This window comes from Dama dama, chromosome 5 (assembly GCF_033118175.1).
Source record: "Dama dama isolate Ldn47 chromosome 5, ASM3311817v1, whole genome shotgun sequence".
NCBI classification, from domain to species: domain Eukaryota; kingdom Metazoa; phylum Chordata; class Mammalia; order Artiodactyla; family Cervidae; genus Dama; species Dama dama.
The window spans coordinates 118,222,719-118,249,712 of NC_083685.1; the positions used below are offsets into that span (position 1 = coordinate 118,222,719).

General features: G+C 40.2%; 1 protein-coding gene, 1 non-coding gene and 1 pseudogene across 2 annotated transcripts in view; all 3 read right to left on the reverse strand.

Annotated features, from left to right (window-relative positions):
* Nucleotides 1-26,994, reverse strand: part of SMURF2 (SMAD specific E3 ubiquitin protein ligase 2) — a 110,737-nt gene that overhangs the window by 53,355 nt on the left and 30,388 nt on the right. The gene's annotated exons all lie outside the window — the stretch shown is intronic.
* LOC133057644 (low molecular weight phosphotyrosine protein phosphatase-like) lies at nt 19,448-26,157 on the reverse strand (annotated as a pseudogene).
* LOC133058208 (U6atac minor spliceosomal RNA) lies at nt 25,599-25,724 on the reverse strand. The gene has a single exon (XR_009693311.1). It is a non-coding gene; the product is annotated as a U6atac minor spliceosomal RNA (small nuclear RNA).

Here is a 26,994-nt window from a genome sequence, read left to right on the forward strand (position 1 = left end):
AATCACAGAATCCAAACTCTTAATCATCATACATACAGCTAAACACAGTCTGTCAGGTTAGCTCTTCCTTTTTAAAGGAACTTAATGTGGAAAATTCTTAAAGAGATGGGAATACCAACCACCTGACCTGCCTCTTGAGAAATCTGTATGCAGATCAGGAAGCAACAGTAGAACTGACATGGAACAACAGATTCGTTCCAAATCGGGAAAGGAGTACGTCAAGGCTATATACTGTCACTCTGCTTATTTAACTTATATGCAGAGTACATCATGTGAAATGCCGGACTGGATGAAGCACAAGCTGGAATCAAGATTGCAGGGAGAAATATCAATAACCTCAGATATGCAGATGATACCACTCTTATGGCAGAAAGTGAAGAACTAAAGAGCCTCTTGATGAAAGGGAAAGAGGAGAGTGAAAAAGCTGGCTTAAAAATCATGGCATCTGGTCCCATCGCTTCATGGCAAATAAATGAGGAAACAATGGAAACAATGAAGAGACTATTTTTGGGGGCTCCAAAATCACTGCAGATGGTGACTGCTGCCATGAAATTAAAAGACGCTTGCTCCTTGGAAGAAAAGTTATGACCATAGTCTAGTCAAAGCTATGGTTTTTCCAGTAGTCATGTATGGATGTGAGAGTTGGGACTATAAAGAAAGGTGAACGCTGAAAAATTGATACTTTTGAACTGTGGTGTTGGAGAAGACTCTGAGAGTCCCTTGGACTGCAAGGGGATCCAAACCAGTCCATCCTAAAGGAAATCAGTCCTGAATATCCGTTGGAAGAACTGATGCTGAAGCTGAAACTCCAATACTTTGGCCACCTGATGCGAAGAATTGACTCATTTGAAAAGACCCTGATGCTGGGAAAGATTGAGGAAGGGAGAAGGGGACGACAGAGGATGAGATGGTTGCATGGCATCACCGACTCGATGGACATGCTGCTGCTGCTGTTGCTGCTAAGTTGCTTCACTCGTGTCCGACTCTGTGCGACCCCACAGACGGCAGCTCCTCCGTCCATGGGACTATCCAGGCAAGAACACTGGAGTGGGCTGCCACTGCCTTCTCCCAATGGACATGAGTGTGAGTAAACTCTGGGAGTTGGTGATGGATAGGGAGGCCTGGCGTGCCACAGCCCATGGGGTTGCAGAGTCGGACACGACTGAGCAACTGAACTGAACTGAACATGCTGAAGCAATTACTGGTGATACAGGTTCACAAAATGGTTAACAGAAACCCAGACTGCAAAAGGACCTATTCCAAAAGATGAGCAATTTTTTTCAATAGACTATAGTTTACCTCTACAATCAGATCCCCTTTTAACTAAATGTCTTGCTACCGTGCCATTTAGTCAAGGAATTTCAGGCAATTCATTTCATGCACGTTACAAAACAAACTGGGTCTCTAAGTTTAGCTTAACGTTTTTTAGTATCTGATGGGTAACTAATTTAATTAGTATACAGATGATGTATTAAAGATACAGGTTCTACCAAAATGATGTAAATATTCTTACTTAAAGGAAAAAAAAATAAAGTGTCAACATTTAAGTATTTCAAAGGCAAAAGTGGTTCTTAAGTTAACCAATTGAAAATGACCCATCTAGTTCACTCACATCAAACAACTTTAATTACCTTAAAAAGACTGGAGGCAATTTTAAAATAAAACTTCTATTACAAACACAATTATCAAGTTTTGGCATTAAAAAAAAAATAAAGGTTCTGCTAAAGCCAAGCAACATTCAGTATGAAATAAATGTAAAGCATACTTGGGGTGTAGCAGGAATGCTGTAGATGCTGTTACTATAAGAAACTCTCCGGGGACTTCCCTGCTGGCCCAGTGGTTAAGACTCTGAGCTCCCAATGCAGGGGGCCCAGGTTTGATCCCTGGTCAGGGAACTAGATCCCACATGCTGCAACTAAGACCTGGTGCAGCCAAATAAATGAATAAATATTAAAAAAAAAAAAAAAAAGAAAGAAAGAAACTCTCTGAAAGTATTTCTGATGTCTTAAGCAGACATCCTTGAATTCTTTTCTCCACTTTAGGGATGAAAATACATAGAAGTACTATCCTTCATTCATAAGGACGGTAAATTCACTAAGACTTAAGGACCTCCGATGCAGTCTGCAGACTGAATACTATCAGGCTAGTGCTATTGGAGACAGTCACTGCACCTTCTTGACTGGACACCTTCATTCAAACAGATCCATTTCATAACTGATAGCTGCTCAAGAGACAGGTCTACTGTATCTAAACTTCACCACACAGTAATTTACTTTCTTCATCAAAATGCCAAGAGAAGGAAGCCTTAGTATAAAATTCAAGTATATAGTTGCAGTGAAGCCTGAACATTATTCTTCCAGTAGGGGAAAAGTTGAGTTACTTTCTGGCCACTCCCAAATGTGTCTCCTTTACCCTCTTTCTCTAGAGATGCGCAGAGATACCATACTATAGTGTTAAGATAAAAACATTACTTAAGGTTAAACACTGTGAGTCAGAATGCCTGGGTTTGAACCTGGTGCTGTCACTTATTAACTTGTAACCCTGAACAACTACTTAAAGCCGGTTTACCTCAGATATCTCATCTGTTACAGTGAAGATACTAGGAGCTACTTTTTAGTATTGTTTTAAAGATTAAATAAATTCAAACACATAAACACCTGGAAGAGTACCAAGTGCTCAAAAAATATTAGCTATTATTACTTTTTCTACTCTAAAATTTCTAATAAAGTTAATCCCCCAGGTTGCAAGCATCTTAAACAGCAAGAAAGGGGTCTTCTCACAATCTTATGAGAATTCTGTCTTAGTTCAGGCTGCTGTAATACGTGCTGCAGACTGGGTGGCTTAAACAACATTTATTTCTCACAGTTCTGAGGCTGGCAAGTCCAAGATCAAGGCACAGGCAGATTCCGTGTCTGGTGAGGAGCCCCTTCTTGTTTTGCAGGCAGCCACCTTCTTGCTGCATCCTCATACAGCCACAAGAAGTAGCACCTCTCTTGAAGAGCACTAATACCAATCAAAGAGCCTCTTGATGAAGGTGAAAGAGGAGAGTGAAAAAGTTGGCTTAAAACTCAACATTCAGAAAACTAAGATCATGGCATCCAGTCCCATCACTTCATGGCAAATAGATGGGGAAACAGTGGAAACAGTGACAGACTTTATTTTGGGGGGGCTCCAAAATCACCGCAGATGGTGACTGCAGCCATGAAATTAAAAAAAAAATGCTTGCTCCTTAGAAGAAAACTTATGACCAACGTAGACAGCATATTAAAAAGCTGAGACATTACTTTGCCGACAAAGGTCCATCTAGTCAAAGCTATGGTTTTTCCAGTAGTAACTGAGCATAGGTATTCTGGACCCAGGTTCCATCCTCTTCTACAGACTCCTCATTTGGAGGCTGTCAAGAATCCTTTCTTTCTCTCTCATTAACCCCTCCACGGAAAATACCATTCTCTTTGTCCCCTCAAAGAAGCCCAGGATTCTTGTGCCTTTGCCTTTATTCAAAATACTCTCCCATCCCAAGTGCTGTTATTCTAACTCCTGGGAATTCTTTTATTTTTTGGCCATACCAGCTGGCATGTGGGAGCTTAGTTCTCTGACGAGAGATCAAACCCACACCCCCCACCTTGGAAGTGCAAGTCTAAACCACTGCCAAGGAAGTCCCTATTCTAACTACTGACCCTCAAAATTTTACCCATTCATCACATTTCAACTCCATGTGAAAACTCTTATGATTTCTCCTCCTTTCTCACAATCTGATTTTGATCTCTCTCTTCCTGTGCACTTCCAGTTCTGGCTCTGTTTTGTATGTCCCTTCTCATTGTGTTTGCATTAAACATACTCACATGATGTCTTACCCTTCCTTTTATGTCCCATTAAGCTGTAAGTTTCTTGAAGACAAAATCTGGCTTATTTTTATCTCTCCTACAGTTTATTACATACGATATGTACTCAAATATTTGCTGAATCAATGAAAATCCTCCAAAAAGCACTGATGAGGTATAAGGATGAGCAAACTAAAAGGTAAACAATAAAACAAAACTCACTACTTCCTTTAGCCTAATTTTTGTTCAAAAAAATTGTTTCGTTTAAATCAGGGTGGCTTCCTTAACTATTTGTAAGCACTCTCTTTTACCAGAGGGCTCAACTACCTACTGGAGCCCTTTCCCAATAACACATTTCACTGAGCTCTCTCTCTCATACACAATAAAAAGGCATATGAGAACATGAAGTCATCCAAATTTATTAACCTATTTCTACAACAGTGCAAATAAGGATGAGTTCCCAGGTCTTCTGCATTCTTCCAGGCTCTAAAAAGTACAGTCACTCAATTACCTGAGGATATTCTCTGATGGAGCAAAAGTGCCAAAGATATTTAGTTTCCCAAACAGGCTCCATTTGTAAACACAGGCCACCAGCATAAATAGGAAAGAAGACTGCAATTACAAAAAGTACTGTAGTTACAATAAGAAAATACTTCTTTATAACTTCATGCTTTCGAAATAGTTCCAGGGTTCCCTACCAGACCATTAACTCCTTGAGGTCAAGGACTTAATTTTGATCTCCATTGCATGCCCGGAGTCTAGAAAACCATGCACAGAGTACATTCAGTAACTACTAAAAATATCGACATTTTAGAAATTCTGAAGCTCCACAAGAGGACTCAGAATTGAGTCATAATATAACTCACTGTTCCAATGGAATCTGCCTAGATTTGTCATGTTTACACTCCTGTTCTATGTCTAATTCACTGCATTGTCTCACAGTAAACAAAAGCCTTCCTTTTTCCACTGCTCCTCCCTCTTATTTCACTGCAAGCCCAAAAACTATTAAGTATTACTCAGTAAAATTTCCAATGCAAAGGACTAATGCATTTCTTAGATTCTTTGTATAGAGGTATACTGCCATTTACACCTCAGTCTGTCCAAGTTCTATTCAAATGATCATTTAAACTTTCTATGTAGAGTTTAAATGAAAGGCATAATGCCAAATCCTTATCAACACTGGCAGCAGAAGAAATATTATTGACAATGAAAGTTCACAAAATCTACTGATACGTGTTTACACAAAATACCTTCTTCAAACACCAGTAAGTATGTATGTAAAATAAAGCATCTGAAACCTACCAATATCTTTTTATAAATCTGTAATATCTAAAGGAAAGAGCATAAGCTAAATATATATTGTCCTATGTGTACACAGTTTGATTATAATTTGAAAGAATGTTCCCACAATCCATCCAAACACATGCAAAACTAAGTCAAGATTATAATGACATGGTTCTACTAAACAACTTTATGTCTATAATTGTCTATAATTATCTATAATTATATCTGTACTGTAATATCTATTAATATAATATTCACTAATTTGGGATGGCTTGTTTTTTAGAGAAAGTTACTGCAGAGAAAAAGAATACAACTTACTACTAACTAAAATGCAAGTCAGAGAGTCCTACTTTATTTTTTTTTTAGATAGTCCTACTTTAATCTTAACAGCATATCAAAATGCCATTAAACTATACTACCTCAATAAAATGTAATCTATAGCTACAGCATGAGCCAGAGAAGAAAAATATCAGTGGCTGTATTTGTAACGTGTGATCCTGACCACAGCTGATTGGATGATGAGTAGCCACCAGATCCTCAATGACCCAGTTAGATCCTCTCTGCTATGCAACAAGCACTGGGAATCAAGGCCCCTGCAAAGAAGGAAGCATAGCACTTAGAAGAGTTCTAAATGGCCAGAGGGGGTCACCGAAAACAGCTATCCGAGGCTTTCCATTTCCTGGATCCTGTCTCACCTAAAGCTGGGCTGCACTTTCCCCTCAGATGTGAAAACTGCACTCCCATAATGTCTCTTTTTGCTTAAGTTGGTCTGAGTGGGTTGTTTTCCTGTTAGCTGCAACCAAAATATCTTCATTAGAATAAAAGTAATCTACAGTGCTAACCAAAACACTCTTAAAGACCAAAAGGCATTTAAGCAAAAGTAAAAATATGTTAAATCTAGGAGTCATTAACATTTTATAAATAAAAATGTTTTCAAATATTAGTTCCAATCCTAAATATCAACAAAACAAGATTTGTGTTAAATAAAACTGCTATGCAGACAAGAACATGTGAACAGGCTTGTAGAATTTTGTATTCAACTGATGTCTCTATTCTGAAATCATCAGCAAATTAACATCAGTGTAGATCACATAGATTAGTACCAACTATGCACAGAGTCAGACACAACTAACGACTCACACACACACACACCAACATATGTAGAAATTGTATTTGTTAGAGTATTTCTATTCTATCACCTTAAAGTCATGGTTCTCAAATTTTAGCATCACACCATGTGGAGTGCTCACTGAAATACAAAGAGGGGGCACTTTTAGAGTTGCTAATTTATTAGGTCTGGAGGGAGCTGCCAGGACGAAATACCCAGGTGATGCTGCTGCTTCTGGTTTCTGTACCACATTTTGAAAACCACAGCAACAGAGTAATGTTCTTAACTTCCCAGGGGATGAGATGATGATGGTAAAGGGACACTTTGAATATCTGATGAAAATGTGTCTTTACACCACACGCACACACAAAAACGTGTCCTTACACCACACACACACACACACACACACACACACACAGAGTAAAGGGCCACTTTGAAAATCTGATGAAAACGTGTCCTTACACACACACAAAAGGGTTTAGGGAAACTCAGAAGCTCATCCACGTTCCTCTTTCAGAGAATTCTAGGTTAAGAAACACATTAAAATAGTAACAATAGGGTCCTTACACATCCATGTTTTTCAAGTACACTTTGGAACTTTCACCTAGTTTATTTCACACATTCATCCTAGTTTTTTAAAGAGCACAGGCTTTTTCATTCAAATTACATTTAACATAAAGAATCTGTTTTAGAAACCTACCTGAAAATAATTTCACCTTGTCATAAAAAAAAAAGACCACATGATATCTACAAAACAGACAAAATTTGAATCTAGATTTAAACACAAAAGAAAAACATTTAGGAATAATTAAATTATCACATGAAAGACATACATATACAGGTATGTACCAATACAGGTTTGTTTCAAAAACAAACAAGCCAACCACCTCTAGATTACACCTAACAAATTCTTTTCTATGAACAGTCATTCCAAAAAGCACGTTCTCCACTGAGACCTACACGTATACTCCACCATACTAAAGACAAAGCTAAGAAACTCATTCCCTGAAAGCTCACTGGGCCACTGGAAAAATCCGGGTGCATAAGCACTTTTACCTACAGAGTGTAATAATTAGATCATTTATCCTATAAGAGCAGAGAATTTAGGAATTTTGTTTCAAAAGGTTATTAGGTTTACTGTCCTCAAGAGTATCTCTTTCAGTGACTAAAATGTGACAGACACCATAATAAAATCTAAAATATGAAAAGCCATACTGTTTCATTATTTATAGTTCATAAACCTTTATTTCCACATTTGGAAAGTTCTAGATAATGTTTTATTTTTAGTAAAGTGTTCTTTTATGGAAATTAAGATGTTATTTTGGGTATGTAACTTTGATATCGTTGAAAAATGGGTATGTTACAGACTGAATGCTTGTGTCCCTCCAAAATCTGTCTAGTGAAACCTAACCTCCAATGTGATGGTACTTGGAAGTGGGGCTGTGGGAGGCGATTTGGCTCTCTTTGAACTGACCCAGGCCATATAAAGAGGCCATTGGTGGGAATTTCAGTTGAGAGTCCCAGCTAAGCAGCCAGCAGACAGCCAGCTGAACTGCCAGAAATATTCCTGAATAAACCTTCAGATAACACAGGCCCCAGCCCTTGAGACACCCCAGCTGATGCTGAGTGGAGCAGACAAGCTGGCCCTGCCAAGTCCTGAACAAACTACAAATTCTTGAGCAAGTTCTTGTTGTTTCAAGACACTAAGTTTTGGGGTGGTTTACTGAACATCAACTGATAATTAGAACACCTTTAGATGAGTTAAGAACAGATTAAGACCCGTTAAACAGACATTTTTCTCTACTAGATCACCTTTAAAAGTCTATACCATACCCAGATTTCTCTAACACCCACACCCCTATATCCACACAACTACTTAAACTCTGATAAACCTTGACCTGGCAACCTCAGTTCAGTCGCTCAGTTGTGTCCAACTCTTTGCGACCCCATGAATCGCAGCACGCCAGGCCTCCCTGTCCATCACAAACTCCAGGAGTTTACTCAAACTCATGTCCATCGAGTCAGTGATGCCATCCAGCCATCTCATCCTCTGTCGTCCCCTTCTCCTCCTGCCCCCATCCCTCCCAGCATCAAGGTCTTTTCCATAGAGTCAACTCTTCGCATGAGGTGGCCAAAGTATTGGAGTTTCAGCTTCAGCATCAGTCCTTCCAATGAACACCCAGGACTGATCTCCTTCAGGATGGACTGGCTGGATCTCCTTGCAGTCCAAGGGACTCTCAAGAGTCTTCTCCAACACCAGAGTTTCAGAAGCATCAATTTCTCGGCACTCAGCTTTCTTCACAGTCCAACTCTCACATCCATACATGACCACTGGAAAAATAGCCTTGACCAGATGGACCACTGTTGGCAAAGTAATGTCTCTGCTTTTTAATATGCTATAGAAAAAAATAAAGCAGACATTTTTCTCTACTAGACCACCTTTAAAAGTCTATACCATACCCAGATTTCTCTAACACCCACACCCCTATATCCACACAACTACTTAAACTCTGATAAACCTTGACCTGGCAACCACACTTGATGCCAATCCAGCATGTGAGTGACATAATCTTAACTTGGACATACTACATACAACAGAGGTAGTTAAGACATCATAATTCCATACCACATGTATACCACAGACTATCTCTAGCTAGTCCAGTGCTTACCAACCAACAAACCTAGATAACACCAGCCAGCAGCTCTTCTATTGTGAAACAAAGATAATGCATGGTTTTTGGCTTTAAAGGACCTACCCTGTTTCTCCTGCCCCGCAGCCATCCCTGAGGACCTGCTTACAGACTCTGGGCTGGATCAGGGTCCAAGCTTGGCAATAAAGCTTGTTCATTTAGTGCCCAATCTGTGGTCTCCAACAGTCATTGTGCTTTCTTTAACACTTTGGAGGTCCCACAGAGATCAAATGATTGAGCCACCCAGTGAAGCTGACAGACCATGGACACTTAAGAACCTACTGAGCCCTGGATTTAGCAGAGTTTCGGCACCTTCTGATGGTGGCTCAGCTGATTTCTAGCTCTGAGTTTGTTCTGTCCTATCTCACAAGGTTCTGTTTATTCTGGCTCAGAGCCATCTGGTTTCTCATGGGTAGAGGAAATTTGGTCTCTTTCTTGAGTGACAAAAAGAGAGGACATCTATTCTATACATTTTCTGTTGTTAATCCACCTATGTCTTATTGAAGAGATTCCTCAGAAAACTCATGGTTTGGACCAGAATCAAGGACTGCAGGCACTAAACAACAGGGTTTCTTTCAACTGCTGAGGTATTCTGTATACATTTGTCTACCAGGTGGAAAAAGAATCTCCTTCTTGGCATTTACTTAAAGGACTGTCAATTCAAAGAATCAAGTATATGCATATTCATTTTAGTCCATGTTCATATACATGTCTAATAATACAGCATAACTACAAGGATAGTTCATAACTAAAGGATAGTTCATAAAGTAGGAGTCACTTTGGAGAACTTAAAGATTTCAGCAAGGACTATTCCCAAGGCCATGGTATGCCTTTTTAAACTGGTACACCAAGACATCTAAATGCCTCAGACACTCAAAATTAACTTCCTTGAAGGATTCCCTGGCAAATGCTAAAGCAAAGGCAACTTCTCTGTTCCCAGCTTTCTGCCTCCAAAATTCAGCCTTTATCCCACCTTCCAGAATCCTAATGTACTGACTCCTCAGATGAAGACTTCAATCCTTCTCTCACAACTTCTTTATTATCATCAGGGCAAAATTAACTTCCTCCCTTGGCGATCACAGTCCTATCTCCTCCCCTGTTGCAGATTATCCACATGAGGGACAGACAATCACTCAATCTGCATTACAGAGTTATCCATCTCACTCTTTAAAAGAAGGTCATAGGTCATGCTGCTACTTTCAACTCTTGGTCAGAAAGAATACCCCAGCCCACTGAGAACCAAAGGTTTAGAGGAGTTCAGGGTATTTTTAGACGCCGACACACCCCAGACTTTCCAGAGCCTCACAGGCTTATCCAGAACACTAGTTTCCTTAACAGAAGGTTTGAAAAACACAGGTTGGGGTTCTAATGCACTATCACAAATTAGAACAGATTTTAAAGAAAGCTAAAGACACAGAAAACTGCTTCTGGCCATCCCAGATGCCTTTCTTATCAAAGTACAACAGACCAAAATCCAAAATTACAAGCAAAATTATTCATAATCAGAAATTCTAGAAACTTTTAGGAAATACTTTAATATAGACCACTACAAGATGTTCTCAGCCTTTTAATGAATTAAAGCCAGAAATATAGAAAGATGGTAACGATAACCCTGTATGCAAGACAGAAAAAGAGACACAGATGTATAGAACAGACATTTGGACTCTATGGGAGAAGGTGAGGGTGGGATGATCTGAGAGAACAGCATCAAAACATGTATGTTATCAAGTGTGAAACAGATCACCAGTCCAGGTTGGACACATGAGACAAGTGCTCGGGGCTGGTGCACTGGGATGACCCAGAGGGATGGGGTGGGGAGGGAGGTGGGAGGGGGGTTCAGGATGGGGAACACATGTAACTCCATGGCTGATCCATGTCAGTGTATGGCAAAGACCACTACAATATTGTAAAGTAATTAGCCTCCAACTAATAAAAATAATTGGGGGAAAAAAACCCCAGAAATAACCAGATTAGTGAGAAGAATGCCAGTGGACTGGCAAATAGATCACTTAGATGAGTTACAACAGAAAACTGTCAAAGAACTCTAAAAGATTGAAAAGGAAAAAGACCCACAAGTTCCCTTCAAATTAAACAAGTTACTCAAAATCTAACATTCCCTCCTCTGACAGATAAAAACTGCCGGAGAGGGTTTGCTAGATACATTAAGAATTCAAATGCTAGAAAAGTGACTATCCCTTAAAAACTGAGAAAGGAGTTAAACCAAATTAAAGATGCACAGTAATGACATACCTCTGAGCATCTCAACAATACCCTATTATCCTTTCTGCTGTTACTAGACAAAATGAATTTTCTGTTGAAAAACAGAGCTGCAATTTCCTGGGCACAGGGCCTTCATCTCTATTCTAAATCCCTTTCTACTCTTCCTGATAGTACAAAAAGAATAACAGTAGTGAAAGTGAAAGAAGTCGCTCAGTCCTGTCCGACTCTTTGTGACCCCATGGACTGTAGCCCCGCAGGCTCCTCGGTCCATGGGATTTTCCAGGCATGAATACTGGAGTGGGTTGCTACTTCCTTCTCCAGGGGATCTTCCCGACCCAGGGATCAAACCCAGGTCTCCCGCATTGTAGGTGGACGCTTTACCATCTGAGCTACCATTACCAATAACTCTATTATCTTTCCAGTCTCCCAATATTTGTCAATTTCAATTAGTCTATTAGAAAAGGAAGATATCTTCCTAAGTGTAATCTTTGCTCTGGATAATTTACTAGGTTGAGGATTATTATGTAAGTAGCATGTCAAATTAAATGTTCGACAGAAGGCATATGTATTTTAGAGATCACAAATGAAAGGTATACACAAAGCTAAATTATAGCCGCTGCAGACACTCATGCTTTCTTGCACACACTGGCTTCTCTTAAACCACCCTTAGATCAGACACCTGTACTCCTTGAGCTAAAGATTTTACTGACACAGGTAGAACAGATGATGCTGACTCTTAAATAAGAGTTCAAACTCTTAAGATTCAGTTATACATTATATGTATATATTCTTCTCAGATTATTTTCCATTATAGGTTATTACAAGATATCGGGTATAGTTCCCTGTGCTATACAGTAGGTCCTTGTTGGTTATCTATTTTATATATAGTAGTGTGTATATGTTGGGCTTCCCTGATAGCTCAGTTGGTAAAGAATCCACCTTAATGCAGGAGACCCTGGTTCAATTCCTGGCTTAGGAAGATCCACTGAAGAAGGGATAGGCTACCCACTCCAGTATTCTTGGGCTTCCATCGTGGCTTAGCTGGTAGAATCCACCTGCAATGTGGGAGGCCTGGGTTCGATATGTATACATTAATCCCAAACTCGTAATTTATCCCTTCCCTTCTTCCCGTCTTTGGTAACCAGAAGTTTGTTTTCTGTATTTGGGAGTATATTCCTGCTCTGTAAATAAATTCACTTGCATCATTTTTTAGATACCACATATAAGCAATATCGTATAATATTTGTCTTTCTCTGACCTACTTCACTTAGTATGGCCATCTCTAGGTCCATTACTTAATAATAAGTAATAAATAGCACTGTCCACACCAAAAGACTACTGCTTATTGAGACATTCCCTTTCTGTATTTGGTGGTACCTTCTCCACTCAACTCCATGTTCGCGATTCTTGTTACTTCTAAGCAACATCCAACACTTCTTACCTCTCATGAAGTTGATTTTTTCTTCACTTTGTGTATCACTCTTCAACTCTGTTCAAAACCTAATCATGTAACAATACTGCCTTGTCAGATGATGGGGAACTACATGACTTTTCAGTTCAGTTTAGTTGTGTCCGACTCTTTGCGACCCCATGAATCGCAGCACGCCAGGCCTCCCTGTCCATCACAAACTCCAGGAGTTTACTCACTCATGTCCATCGAGTCAGTGATGCCATCCAGCCATCTCATCCTCTGTCGTCCCCTTCTCCTCCTGCCTCCAATCCCTCCCAGCATCAAGGTCTTTTCCATAGAGTCAACTCTTCGCATGAGGTGGCCAAAGTATTGGAGTTTCAGCTTCAGCATCAGTCCTTCCAATGAACACCCAGGACTGATCTCCTTCAGGATGGACTGGCTGGATCTCCTTGCAGTCCAAGGGACTCTCAAGAGTCTTCTCCAACACCACAGTTAATAAGCATCAATTGTTCGGTGCTCAGCTTTCTTCAACAGTCCAACTCTCACATCCATACATGACCACTGGAAAAACCATAGCCTTGCCTAGACGGACCTTTGTGGGCAAAGTAATATCTCTGCTTTTTAATATGCTACCTACGTTGGTCATAACTTTCCTTCCAAGGAGTAAGCGTCTTTTAATTTCATGGCTGCAGTCACCATCTGCGGTGATTTTGGAGCCCAATAAAATAAAGTCTGACACTGTATCCACTGTTTCCCCATCTATTTGCCATGAAGTGATGAGACCGGATGCCATGATCTTAGTTTTATGAATGCTGAACTTTAAGCCAACTTTTTCACTCTCCTCTTTCACCTTCATCAAGAGGCTTTTTAGTTCCTCTTCACTTTCTGCCATAAGGGTGGTGTCATCTGCATGTCTGAGGTTATTGATATTTCTCCTAGCAGTCTTGATTCCAGCTTGTGCTTCTTCCAGCCCAGCGTTTCTCATGATGTACTCTGCATATAAGTTAAATAAGCAAGATGACAATATACAGCCTTGACATACTCCTTTTCCTATTTGGAACCAGTCTGTTGTTCCATGTCCAATTCTAACTGTTGCTTCCTGACCTGCATACAGGTTTCTCAAGAGGCAGGGTGGGTGGTCTGGCATTCCCATCTTCTTCAGAATTTTCCGAAGTTTATTGTGATCCATACAATCAAAGGCTTTGGCATAGTCAATAAAGCAGAAGTAGATGTTTTTCTGGAACTCTCTTGCTTTTTCGATGATCCAGCGGATGTTGGCAATTTGATCTCTGAACCAGAGATCTGCCTTTTCTAAAACTAGCTTGAACATCTGGAAGTTCATGGTTCACGTATTGCTGAAGCCTGGCTTGGAGAATTTTGAGCATTACTTTACTAGCGTGTGAGATGAGTGCAATCGTGAGGTAGTTTGAACATTCTTTGGGATTGCCCTTCTTTGGGATTGGAATGAAAACTGACCTTTTCCAGTCCTGTGGCCACTGCTGAGTTTTCCAAATTTGCTGGCACATTGAGTGCAGCACTTTCACAGCATCATCTTTCAGGATTTGAAATAGCTCAGCTGGAATTCCATCACCTCCACTAGCTTTGTTCGTAGTGATGCTTTCTAAGGCCCACTCGACTTCACATTCCAGGATGTCTGGCTCTAGGTGAGTGGTCACACCATCGTGATTATCTGGGTCGTGAAGATCTTTTTTGTACAGTTCTTCTGTGTATTCTTGCCACCTCTTCTTAATATCTTCTGCTTCTGTTAGGTCCATACCATTTCTGTCCTTTATTGTGCCCATCTTTGCATGGAATGTTCCTTCGGTATCTCTAATTTTTTTGAAGAGATCTCTAGTCTTTCCCATTCCGTTGTTTTCCTCTATTTCTTTGCACTGAACGCTGAGGAAGGCTTTCTTATCTCTCCTGGCTATTCTTTGGAACTCTGCATTCAAATGGGAATATCTTTCCTTTTCTCCTTTTTTTCTCTTCTCTTCTTTTCACAGCTATTTGTAAGGCCTCCTCAGACAACCATTTTGCCTTTTTGCATTTCTTTTCCATGGGGATGGTCTTGATTCCTGTCTCCTGTACAATGTCACGAACCTCCATCCATAGTTCATCAGGCACTCTATCAGATCTAGTCCCTTAAATCTATTTCTCACTTCCACTGTATAGTCATAAGGGATTTGATTTAGGTCATACCCGAATGGTCTAGTGGTTTTCCCTACTTTCTTCAATTTAAATCTGAATTTGGCAATAAGGAGTTCATGATCTGAGCCACAGTCAGCTCCTGGTCTTGTTTTTGCTGACTGAATAGAGCTTCTCCATCTTTGGCTGAAAAGAATATAATCAATCTGATTTCGGTGTTGACCATCTGGTGATGTCCATGTGTAGAGTCTTCTCTTGTGTTGTTGGAAGAGGGTATTTGCTATGATCAGTGCATTCTCTTGGCAAAACTCTACTAGCCTTTGCCCTGCTTCATTCTGTACTCCAAGGCTAAATTTGCCTGTTACTCCAGGTGTTTCTTGACTTCCTACTTTTGCATTTCAGTCCCCTATAATGAAAAGGACATCTTTTTTGGGTATTAGTTCTAAAAGGTCTTGTAGCTAACCCCACACCCGAGGTCAGGGGCAGCAGCCGAGAGGAGCAACCCCACATCCAAGGAGCAGCGGCTGTGCGGGCGCAGGAGGGCCGAGAGAAGCTAGTCCACATTCAAGGTCAGGAGGGGCGGCCATGAGAAGATACTCCTCGTCCAAGGTAAGGAGCAGCGGCAGAGCTTTGCTAGAGCAGCTGTAAAGAGATACCCCACGTCCAAGGTAAGAGAAACCCAAGTAAGACGGTAGGTGTTGCGAGAGGGCATCAGAGGGCCGACACACTGAAACCATAATCACAGAAAACTAGCCAATCTGATCACATGGACCACAGCCTTGTCTAACTCAGTGAAACTAAGCCATGCCGTGTGGGGCCACCCAAGACAGACGGGTCATGGTGGAGAGGTCTGACAGAATGTGGTCCACTTGAGAAGGGAATGGCAAACCACTTCAGTATTCTTGCCTTGAGAACCCCATGAACAGTATGAGAAGGCAAAATGATAGGACACTGAAAGAGGAACTCCCCAGGTCAGTAGGTGCCCAATATGCTACTGGAGATAAGTGGAGAAATAACTCCAGAAAGAATGAAGGGATGGAGCCAAAGCAAAAATAATACTCAGTTGTGGATGAGACTGGTGATAGAAGCAAGGTCTGATGCTGTAAAGAGCAATATTGCATAGGAATCTGGAATGTTAGGTCCATGAATCAAGGCAAATTGGAAGTGGTCAAACAGGAGATGGCAAGAGTGAACGTCGACATTCTAGGAATCAGCGAACTAAAATGGACTGGAATGGGTGAATTTAACTCAGATGACCATTATATCTACTACTGTGGGCAGGAATCCCTTAGAAGAAATGGAGTAGCCTTCATGGTCAACAAAAGAGTCCGAATGCAATCTCAAAATGACAGAATGATCTCTGTTCGTTTCCAAGGCAAACCATTCAATATCACGGTAAACCAAGCCTATGCCCCAACCAGTAACGCTGAAGAAGCTGAAGTTGAACGGTTCTATGAAGACCTACCAGACCTTTTAGAACTAACATGACTTTTACAGTAACTCAAAACTGAGTTATGCCCAGTTCTGAGCCTACAGATACCACTTTTGTCAACTCTGATTTAATATTGTTTGTGGAAGAACTTACCTTAAAAATACAAAGGTATTCCCTGTGTAGGGTACAATGTTCCCACTGAACATGTAGGCAGAGGCAGGGTCACTGCTTAGTGAAACAGGGGGCCCTACCGTCCTATCAAATAGTCAAGGAATTCCTTTCATTGGAAGAGGTAAACAGAAACTCTGTAACACCCCTCTCTTCACCACAAACTCCACTTCTCCCCCAAAGTTTCAGAAACCTTTCCTTTTCCCTAGCCTAAAGTTTTGCCACTATTAATAATGGCCATGCAATTGTTCCCTCAGAGCCGACAGAGACTTTCTTCCTATTTGTAATCATTACAATATGCCCAACACAACTGGGATCCACCTCCACTAAAAACTTATTCAACTTATTCTGTACTCTTACATGCAATCTCACCAAATACTGTCAACGACTAACCTGATTTACCCAGTCTCTTACCCAGAAAGTCTAAACTACCTTTCCTCTCTGCTAAGGACCATTTCAGGTCCTCCTGTCAACAGCTTCAACAGTCAAACTTCAAGGAGTAGATGCATGGGTGTGTATGTCACAACTGAAACAAGCTCCTAATTCAGACCAGGAGATTTCCATGCACCTGAGTGACCTTAGACTGAGCCTCATTAAAAGAACTCTAGAAGCAGATGATTCTAAGAAACAAAATTTGCCCCAAAACCACAGATCAAACTGATGACTACATATAAAGACACTTTCTACATAAGATATTGGGACAAAACACAGAATGATATGTTCTTTTTTTAAAAAAACAACTGTTATAGTATTCTTCTGCTGATTTAACTCAAACACCAAGTGACTGTTGTTTTCTCTTAGCATAATGAGACTGACTTTAACTATGTTTAGCTCCATTTGTAGGTACACTGTAAATCCACCTATACTAAGCCCTGTACACTGGCAGCTAGCTACACACTATCATCTCAAGACAGGCACATACATATATACTCAGGACACATACACAGACTACTTCTGGCCAGTCCAGTGCTATCTGACCAACAAATACCTTTATCATCAGCCTATCAACAACACTCAGAGACACTGCTTTCCTTACAAAACAGGTATCTAATACAAAACATGTATATACCTAGGCTCTGTGCTAGATCAGGCTCCCTGTTCGGCAGTAAAATTTCTTCATTCAATGCTCAATTTTTGGTCTCTAATAGTCTTCTCTGTCCTCCATAGTAACTGTTTCTAGGGTTCCCCCCACTATTAAATTCTGATTCATCTCTCCCTTTCCTCTTCAATTTTAACAGCACTATCAATCCATTACTTTTCCAGTAGTCATGCAGGAAAGTGACAGTTGAACCATAAAGAAGGCTGAGTGACAAAGAAATGATGCTTTCAAATTGTGGTGCTAAAGAAGACTCCTGAGAGTCCCTTGGACTGCAAGGAGATCAAACCAGTCAATCCTAAAGAACTCTGAATATTCATTGAAGGACTGATGTTGAAGCTCTAATACTTTGGCCAAGAGATGCAAAGAGGTAACTAACTGTGATACTGGGAAAGATTGAGGGCAGGAGAAGGGGGCAACAGAGGATAAGATGGTTGGATGGTATCACCAACTCAATGGACATGAGTTTGAATAAACTCCCAGAGATAGTGAAAGACAGGGAAGCCTGAAGTGCTGCAGTCCAGGGGGTCACAAAGAGTCGAAACAACTTAGCAATTGAACAACCACCACCAATTCACACAGTCATCAAGGCAGTTTAGAAACTAATCTTTATCCCTCATCCATACACTTTCTACAGTAAACTGTCTAAAACAGAACTCAGATTCTATCATTACTTGCTTAAAATTCTTCAGTGGCTTGCCAGAACACCTTAGCCACACATGGTACTTCAAAATTTGATTCCCGAACACCATATTCTCCAGCATAACCTCCTATACTCACATGTACCCTTCAACCACTATACTCCTTCAAAACAGAATAACCTCTTCTCTATCCCAGCTTACACACCTGGCTAAACACTGCTGCTGCTAAGTCGCCTCAGTAGTGTCCAACCCTTAGCGACCCCATGGACTGCAGCCCACCAGGCTCCTCTGTCCACAGGATTTTCCAGGCAAGAGTACTGGAGTAGGGTGCCATTGCCGCCTCTGGGCTAAACACTACTAATCCTGAAAAACATTTCCCAGCAGAAAGTGATCCTGAGCACCTAACTAGGCCTCTACCAGTCTGGTCAGGTTTGGTTTTCTTTCCTTAGTCTTCTTACAGTACTGTGTTTATTTCTACCATTGCACTTAACAACATATATTGAAATGCCACACTGTAGATACCTTACACATAAAGATAATGTCTTCTGAACACCTATTCTCCTATCACATTGCCTGATACATATCAAGTACTCAGTAAATATTTCTGAACTAAATGAGTAATCCTCTTGGTACGCTGGACTGTCACTACTTTAATGGTCTGAGAGATCTGGGGTTTTTTCCAGCTTTACTGAAATATAATTAACACATAACACTGTGTGAGTTTAAGATGTACAATGCAATGATTTGATACTCATATATATTGCAAAATAATTACCACAGTAAGGTTAGTTACAGAGCTTCCCTGATGGCTCAGACAGAAAAGAATCTGCCTGCAATGCAGGAGACCTGGGTTTGATCCCTGGGTCGGGAAGATCCCCTGAAGAAGGGAATGGCTACCCGCTCCAGTATTCTTGCCTGGAGAATCCCATGGATGGAGGAGTCTGGCAGGCTATACAGTCCATGGGATCGCAAAGAGTGGAACACGACTGAGCAACTAACCACACAGGTTAGTTAACTGAGGCCCACTGCCCATTTCTTAAAGGGGAAAAAAAACCCTTTGCTATGTATGTAGATACTTACTATCTTCTAGGTATCTTTTACATAAACTGTCTTTTAGTCCCACCACAACTGCATGTGAAAGTGAAGTCGCTCAGTCGTGTCCGACTCTTTGTGACCCTCTGGACTTTAGCCTACCAGGCTCCTCTGTCCATGGGATTCTTCAGGCAAGAATACTGGAGTGGGTTGCCATTTTCTTCTCCAGGGGATCTTCCCGACCCAGGAATCGAACCCGGGTCTCCCTCATTGGAGGCAGACGCTTTAACCTCTGAGCCACCACGGAAGCCCACAACTGCATGAAGTGGATATAATTTTACTGATGAAGAAACTGAGACTCAGGGTCTCAAAACAACAAAGTGGAAAAGGGAGATTTAAAATTCAATTCTTTCTCACTACAAAAATCCATACTCTTTCCACTACATTTTGCTGTTAACTTATGGGTAAAATCTAAAGAGAAAGTAACTCCTCATCTACTGTGGCTACTTCATCCCTCCCCAAAACATGATTATAAATTGTAAAGAGTATTTAAGACTCCTTAAGGCCAGTTAGAGCAATTATCATTGCACTGGAATTCAAGGGGCAATCACACCAGGGTAAGACACGAGTTTCTAAAGAGATGGTATTTCCAGGGAAGTCCTGGGAAGTATTCTTGGAGACCGGGACTGATGTTCTGGGTCAGTATCTTGAAGATGACTTTTTTAGTAACACTGCAGTAAAAAGAAAGGCTAGAGAGAATGACAGATAAGTCAGTTTTCAGAAAAGCAGCCGAGGGAACTCCCTGGCAGTCTAGTGGTTAAGACTTGGTGCTTTTGCAGCAGTGACCCAGGTTTGATCCCAGGTCAGGGAACTAAGATCTTGCAAGCTGCAGCCAGAAAAAAAAAAAAAGAGAGAGAGAGTGAGTCTGAGATGAAGAGCAGGTTACTAAAAATTTTAAGAACAACATAGGCAAATGAGACTGAAAGCAAAAAAAGAAAAAAAAAAAAAAAGGAGGGGAAAAAAAAAAAATTACAAGAACAGAGGCGAGGAAAAACAATCACAAATAAATAAACTATTCAGCCAACTCTGGGAGATAGTGGAGGACAAGGCAGCCTGATGTGCTACAGTCCATGAGGTCTCAAAGAGTTGGACATGACTGAACAACAACTATCCAGTACCAAAGAAAGCCTATTCAGAGATCTACAGGAAGAGCTTAGAACACCTACCATAGAAGGTTGCTTGAGATAAGAGTTTTGACCTAAAATCTATAGGAAATTAATTTGGTGACTTGATGGCAAGAAAAATACATATCCAGAAACCTAGGCTACTAAGCAGAGAAAGTAAAAGCTGAGGCTTAGGAGAAAATGGAGAGAAAACTTATGAAGACATTAACCCCAACTGTCAGTTAGGTTCAGAAGAATGACCTGAGAAGTCACAAAAGGTATCTGGAAGGAGCTATTTCATACTTTAAACAAAGTGTCAAGCTGAGAGACATGAAAATTATTAGGTTGGTGCAAACATACTACACATTTTTGCACTGCTGAAATTTGCCATTTGATATTACAATACATTCTTAAATACATGTGGTTATGTTACCCATTCATTTTATTTTATTTTGAATCAAAGATTTTTTATTTACTCTTTTGCCTAACACGAAGACTGATTTCCATCTACAATTATTTTGTCAGGTGAGAAACAGCAAGTCAGCTAAAGGGAGGGCTGCGGCCTTGGCTCGGGAGGTGACACTGTTGACACTTGACACACGGCCTGGGGGGACGAGCCTGGGCCACGGCAGGATGGCTGGGTCAGCGGACCTTCTCCAGGAAGGCCCTGCAGCACCTCACACACTGCTGGTAGACGATCTCAAAGTCCGCGTCGTTGCCATAATAGGGATCTTCAATGGTAAGTTTTTTGTGGATCATAGCTCCCGAGTAGTTCGATTTTCGCTCTGCAGTTTTTAACTTGATTACTTTTTCTATTCAAATCTCTCAGATTGCTCTCATCCATACATAGTATATAATCAAAAGTGGCAAAGTCTTCTTTGGTAACCTGTCTTGCTTTATGGGCTATGTTAATGCCATGATTTCTTAGGCAGCTCACAGCTCTTGGATCTGGTGACCGGCCCACGTTCCAGTCAGAAACAGTGCCACGGTCAATGACCCAATTATCTGAAATGTTTTGATCAGTTACAAGTTTCCTGAAAACCGCTTCTGCGATGGGTGATCGACAGATGTTACCCAGACACACGAAGAGCACCGACTTTATCACCTGCTCAGCCATCTTCCCGCGCGCAGAGGCGCCCAGTAATAACGTTGGAATGCTTCCGGTGCGGCGCATGCGCACTTACACATTCATAGTAATGTGCATTTCTTGCCTTTTTTTTTTTTTTTTTTTTTGCTAATGACTTATTACTTGCTATCTATTTTATATTTATTTTAGACTATGGAAATGATGTCAGACAAAAAGTAAATTCAAGTTATTTCTTATTCAAGTTCAAAACGGGTCATAAAGCAGTGGAGACAACTTGCAATATCAAAATGCACTGGCCCAGGAACTGCTAATGAACATACAGTGCAGTGGTAGTTCTGCTACCCAGTTCAAGCTCACTCTGCTTGCCGCACAATAGGCCAATGAATCCAAGAGATGAGGTGTTGAAGCAAAGAATATTACTTTATTCAGGAAGGCAGCTGACCAAGAAGATGGCAGACTAACTTCTCAAAATAACCATCTTGTCAGGGCCTGGATGTCAGGTTCTTTTATGGATCAGAGATGGGGAGGAGGTAAGGAAACAAAATAAAAAGACCATTTAAGTTTTGCAAATATCTACTAGAATGGCAAGCCTCAAGAAAGAGGATGTGTTAGTTTCTTTTCCTTACAGTCATTCACAGGTGGGCAGGGTCAGAATGTCTCTCTATGAGCTAAGCAAAGGCACTTTAGTTTAAGGGTCAGGCAGAGAGGGCAGGGTTCTCTGAGGCAGGCCTTCATGTATGACTATAATAAAAATGGCAAAAAGAAGGATTAAAGTCATAGCATGGAGTCAAAATTAACCCTTCCCAGTTACAGTTCAACTAGTTTTACAAAGGAGACAGTCTTGAAGATGAAGAGTGCAGTGACAGACATCAGAAGTTGACAGTGATCAACTGACAGCCATCACTGATCCTCTTACTGATCCTCTTACAACTACGAAAGAAGTTGCCAAAGAACTCAGCGTTGACCAGTCTATGGTCATTTGGTGTTTGAAGCAAACTGGAAAGGTGAAAAGGCTTGATAAGTGGGTGTCTCATAAGCTGACCGGAAATCAAAAAAGTCTTCATTCTGAAGTGCTGTCTTCTCTTATTCTACACAACAGTGAACCATTTCTCAATCAGATTGTGACATACGACAAAAAAATGCATTGTATATGACAACGGCGATGGCCAGCTCAGTGGCTAGACCAAGAAGAAGTTCCAAAGCACTTCCCAAAGCCAAACTTGCACCAAAAAAAAAAAAAAAAAGTCATGGTCACTGTTTGGTAGTCTGCTGCCCATCTGATCCACTATAGCTTTCTGAATTGTGGTGAAACCATTACATCAGAGAAGTATACTCAGCAAATCAATGAAAACTGCCAACACCTGCAGCCAGCACTGGTCAACAGAAAGGGCCCAATTCTTCTCCATAACAAAACCCGACTGCACATCGCACACCAATGCTTCAAAAGTTGAACGAATTGAGCTAAGAAGTTCTGCCTCATCTGCCATGTTCACCTGACCTCTCACCAGGTGAGAGAGGTTGGTAACAGATGTCTTCAAGCATCTCAACAACTTTTTGCAGAGAAAAATGCTTCCATAACCAGCAGGATGCAAAAAATGCTTTCCAAGAATTTGTCAAATCCTGAAACACAGATTTTTATGCTACAAGAATAAACAAACTTATTTCTCATTGGCAAAAATGTGTTGATTGTAATGGTTCCTATTTTGACTAATAAAGATGTGTTTGAGCCTAATTATAAGTGATTAAAAATTCAAGGCCCAAAAACCACAATTACTTTTGTACCAACCTAAAACCTGTCTTTCAACTATATATAGTTTGGACCCAGAAATGCTCTCATAATATGAAGATTAGCTGTAAATCTGACCTCAGTTAACAGGGAGGTTTTACAAAAGGAGACAATGAATGACAGGAAAGACTAGTCACTTGAGGTGACTGGAGGGAATAATCACCTGCTTTTGCCTCTAGGTGATGAATATAAAGTTAATGCAGACTAAGTGATTAGCAAAGATCCTAAAAGAGTGTTTTGTTTTAGGAGGAGTCTTCATGTCTGCACCAAGTAGAACATCACTTCATCTGAGAGATTATCAGTCAACTGGGAATTTCTAAAAATATACAATATCATTAAAATTAAATGCCACAGAAGAAAGGAAACCTGTTACTCTGCAAGCGTGCAAAGAACCAATCTACCAAGACACAAAAAATTAGTTATCACCACACCCAAACTGGTGTAACAGGTTGGTGTAAGCGGTAGTGCAGAAGTGTCTGTTAATACTGTCAGAGCTAAAAATTTATATTTAAAGGCTCTAGGACAACCATCACCAGAGAGAAAATGGGTGACAGTCCAGCCAGAGTAGAAATAAATTTAGCCCAAATCGGTTTTTTAAATTGTCTTTAGAAAACTATAAGAACTACCCAGAGTTTGCCTCTGCTAAACTGATAAAGATAAGAACACATTGCTTTGGGGGAGAACTTAAAACATCCCAAGGCCAGCACTCAACCAATTCTAGGATATCCTTAAATAAGAAATTACTAGTTAAGTGATGAAGGCAAGAAAGGTAAGACAGAAAAGTCTCCATTCATTTTATCAATTAGGGCACCATTATCTTCACCAAAAAGTTTTGGAAGAGTACTAGGCAAAAACTGGATTAGCACATAAATGAAAGGTGAGAAACATGGACAGAAATGAGTGGACAGCTCTTATTCTAAAAGTTGAACTTGAAAAACTACAGGAGATAAACGATATGGGCTGCAGAAGGACTTTTTAATATGAGAGGTACACATGGATACTTAAATTCTCAAAGAAAGAGAAAAGGGCAGGAGGGCAACCTTCCACAACCCAGAAGGATAATTAACTGGTCTTGACTGAGGAGGAGCCCAAGCTTCTATGATCTACTCTTTAAATTAAAAAAAAAAAAATTCAACCGATGCCCTCCAAAAAAAAAAAAACAAAACCACCAGAGAAATGTGATAAGGCCCTACATTCTACTTCTGAATTCATTTCTCATTTTAACACCATGTTTATTGGATGTAAACAAGTATTCACACAATAGTAATATTCAGAGTGCTTACTCTTTTGCTATGCTAAGCACTTTATATGGATTAGTTCACTAAATTTTCTGGATTAATAATACTATTCTCATTCTACAGAATAAAATTAAGGTTTAGAGAAGATCACCAGTGAAGTTGTACTTTATTAACATAGGCCTCTCATCTATTAACCACCCTAAGCCTGTGTTTAAAAAGGGGGGAAAGGCAACACTTTCAATTTCCCTAAGTTTTGACTCGATTGAGTTTTGGCACATTAATCACAAATTTCCTCATTAGATCAGATGTCTGAAGGTAGAATGGCCAAAGTACCCTGTGTAACCCACGCCACATGGTTAATAGTTCACCATGCCCCCACACTCTTCTAACATCAACCCTCCCGGGGAACATCTGCCAAATAAATGAAACGAGTCTCCAATCGACTTACACTCAGTCAGCTGTTGAAAAGAGAGATGTGCAGGAAAAAACCAAACTTCTCTTAATTCAAAACACAGCCTATTTGACCCAAAACCTGGTTCTAAAGGAAGTTACAAATACTTCTGTCTTCCTTTTTTTTTTTTAAGCTGAAGGGAAAAGTGAGACAAAAAGGAACTGCTTAGGAGAAAAACAAAAACAAACAAACAAAAAAGCCCTGTTCAAATACCTCCAGAGCACTCTGTCAAGAGATCTGAACAATTCAGGAAGACAGTGTAACACAACACAGACAGGAAAGTAAAACACATCTTGTTCAGATTCAAGCTCCCCCATACTTGCTAGCTTTGAACGCTTGGACAATTAATTCACCTCTCTGAGATCAGTGTTTTCTGATGATAATATGATGACAGTATTTGTACCCACCTACTTCACAGAATTACTTTGAAAATTAAATGAGATGATTCAGGTAAAGAATTTCTTAATTCTTGTACATATTAGGAGCTCCCACCCTGCCAAATAATCATAAAGTTTTGTAAAGTAGAAACAGTAAGAACACTCTGTGGTCACAATTATGTGTAATCAAGTTTTATTAATTAAATCCCTTGTTCTTTTTTTTTTTTTGCCCAAAATATCCAGGTTTTAATTTTAAAAAATCCTTGTCATACAAAACATCAGGAACATTTCAAACTAAACAAGAAAAAAAAAAATCAGAAAACATCAACACCAAGATGACACTGATGTTAGAATTCTCTGACAAGGATTTAAAGCAGCCATTATAAAAACACTTCACTGGCCAAATATGAAAAACTTAATTTTTTTTTTTAAGTTGGCAAAAAACTTTAAAAAACAGTGGTTAGATGCCACGAAGTAGGTGGCAATGCCTTAACCGTATGCATGCTGTCAGGCCCGAGAGCCTCTTCCATCCTTGTCAGGGGGAGTGCTAACTTTCTCTCCTTTCATACAACACAAAACTTAAATTTTAAATACAGCAGAGTGTACAAGTCCATCCCAGACTCCCTAGCTAACCCTTCCCCCTCTGCAACCATAAGTTCATCTGCCAAATAAATGAATCTGTTTTGTAAATTCTTTTGTATATCATTTTTTAGATTCCACCTAAAAGGGACTGAAGTGACTTAGCAGCAAAAGGGATGTCGTATGATATTCCTCCCTCTCTATCTGTCTTACTTCACAAATCTGTTAACTTATTAATTTAATGAAACTCCAATAAAAATACTAACAATCATCTTCTGGAAAAATTGGTACCCCAGGATAGGTGAAAATATCACAAAAGAATATCAAGGAGAAGAAAAGCTATGGAGGAAAGGAGAAGCCTAGATCTACCAGATACTGAAACAAACTACAAAAACTCTACATTTAAAACCACTAACACATAAACAGACATAAGTTTTGGTGCATTAATAGACAGACTGATGGTAAAGAACAGAAAATGCAAAAACAGACCCAATTACTTCACTATTTTACCCATGATATAATTGATATATATCCCTTTACAGAACATATACCAATGAAACATTTGTTTTACATTATTTTTTACCACTGCAGTTATCAACTGATCTCCATAAGAGGAGAAACTGCCTCATTCATCTTTACATCCATTCATATTGGCACAACATCAAATTCAGAGCCTTGACTGTGAATAGAATTAATAGCAGTAGAATGAATTAATGAATATCCATCCACAGGCAATGAGGATAATGTGTCTCAAGATCAAAAGATAACTGCAAATTCACCAATTCCTGGTATCATGTAAAATCTTTTCTGTCAAGGAAGTATAACTAATTTTCAAAGTGAACTCTAAAGTAACTCTCAGATTATCTGCAGCTAGGTCTTTCTTTATTTTAAACATATTTATTTATTTATTTGGCTGTGCTGGGCCTTAGGGGTTTCCCCGGTGGCTCATCGGTAAAGAATCTGCCTGCAGTGCCAGAGACGTAGATTCCACCCCTGGTCAGGAAGATCCTTTGGAGAAGGGCATGGCAACCCACTCCAGTATTCCTGTCTGGAGAATCCCAAGGACAGAAGAGCCTAGTAAGCTAGAGTCCACGGGCTGCAAAGAGTAGGAAATGACTGACACAACTGAGCATGCATGCTGGATTTTAGTTGTGGAACATGGAATCTAGTTCCCTGACCAGGGATGGAACCCAGGCCCCCTGCACCGGAGTACAGAGTCAGCCACTGCGGGGAGAAAGGGGAGAGTGAGTGTGTTTTGTGTGTGT